Raw genomic sequence first — 2,040 nt, 5'->3', positions numbered from 1 at the left:
ATTTAACACTATAAAAAATTTAGAAGATAACATGGGAGACAATCTTCATGGCCACAGGTTCATTAGAACTCAGACACCTGAGTCACAACCTAGGAAACAAGAAGACTAAAATAAAAAATAGCTAAAGTGTATTTTATCAAATTTTAAATGACTGATGTTTAAAACATACTCCTAGTAAAATTAATAGATGTTACAGATGGGGAGAAAAATATTCACAATGAATGCATCTCGTAAAGAGGTTGTATGCAGAAAATATATATTTTTTAATTTATAGGTCAGTAATATGAAGATAAACACTGAATCAGCTGAACAGAGGCTGCTCGGTAGAGAGTTGAATAGAAAATTTGTAAAGGAAACTATGTGAGTAGCTAATAATCATAGGAAAAGGTGTTTAGCATCATTGGTCATCAAGGAAATTCAAGTTAAAATGACAATGCATACCACTATGTATCCAATATAATGGCTAAAATTATAAATAAAAATCTGCGAATACAAAGGGTTGATAAGGTAGAGCACACAGTACACTCATATGCTGATAATAGTGATATGAAATTGTTCAAGAAATTTGCAAAACAGTTTGGCAGCTTCTCTTTATATTAAGGGTACCTTGACCACATGATCCAGAAATTCCACTCTTATTTGCCCAAGAAAAACAAAAAAATATGTTCACACAAAGACTGGTCCACAAATGTTTGTAGAAGGCTTACTCCTAATGTCTAAAATGTGAAACTACACAGATGTCTATTAATAGGTAAATTCTTAAATTGTGGTGTACACACAGAATGGAATAAAAGGAATCAATGCTGGACACACACACCAACAAGGACAAATTCCAAGACCGTGCTGAGAAAGAAAAGCAAGATGAAGCATAAGCTGGACACAAAATAGTTCACATCGCATGATTTAATTTATATAAAATTCTAGAAAAGTCAAATTTAATCTAATCTATAGTGATAAAAATCAAATCAGTGATTGCTGGGGACTAGGGAATGGGCTAGTGGAATGTTTGTGGGCATAGTTACTAACTCAAAGGAGGTTCAAGGGAACGTCTTTGAGGTGTAGAAGTCCTGTATCTTGATTGTGATGGTGGTTACATGGGTCACACAAGTGTATACATTTATCAAAACTTATCAGACTCTTGCATTTTAAATGGTTGAATCTTAAGGTATGTAAATTACTCCTGAGTAAAATGGAGTTAGGATAAAAAAAAAACTGTAGCCAAAGAAAATTTTCTTTAAGTAAAAGACTTGCATCTACATGTTAAAAGAGTTCATTGGGTCCCTGGAACAATTGACTTGGAATTTTCTGAACTTCATGACATACCCTAGTAAAGCTATTATAATTTAAAGATAAAGAAAAACATTCTCAGGATTTGCATACAAAAAGACCAAATTAAGAAAATAATATTGGGAGCAGGCCTCTCAAAATCAACATACGAAACAAGGTGTGGCAGCATTTTTAAGCAACTCAGGGATCTCATAGAGTGATCCAAGGGTGTTTCAACAGTTAAACTGCTGTTCAAATGTCAAGGCCAGTGAAGGAACTCAGGAACTTTCACCCCAAGATATTGGGGTAACCCCTTGGTGTAAAGAACAATTTGAATTAAAGGCCCTTGGAAACCAACAGGCCTTGAAAGGAGCTTTCTCTTTTCTTCATCAAAAAACTAGGCTCATCAAAAAGGACAATTTCCTTTCCCTTCCCTTCCCTGTTATCTCTGTTTATTACAGGAAAAAAGATCAAAAATGCAACCAGACCTGGCCCAAATCATTTTAAATACCTAGTATAATACCTCTCAGGTTAATTTAATTTACAAAGAGAATCATTTACAAATCGAGGGCTTATTGTACCCTCAATGAATCCCCAACAACAAAAAAAAAATTAATCTTTTCCTCCTAACTATTCATTCTCCTAAGCCTCTATTCAACCTCCCTAGTAACCATTTCTAGCCCTCAAACAGAATTCTTCATCTCCCCCCTCCCTACACGCCCCCTATAACCCAAAAAAGGGTATAGAAATTTCTGGACCCCATTGGGATATAAG

The sequence above is a fragment of the Nycticebus coucang genome, chromosome 24 (assembly GCF_027406575.1).
Source record: "Nycticebus coucang isolate mNycCou1 chromosome 24, mNycCou1.pri, whole genome shotgun sequence".
Lineage (NCBI taxonomy): Eukaryota > Metazoa > Chordata > Mammalia > Primates > Lorisidae > Nycticebus > Nycticebus coucang.
The sequence above is the reverse complement of the archived record's forward strand: the minus strand, read 5'-3'. Positions refer to the sequence as shown.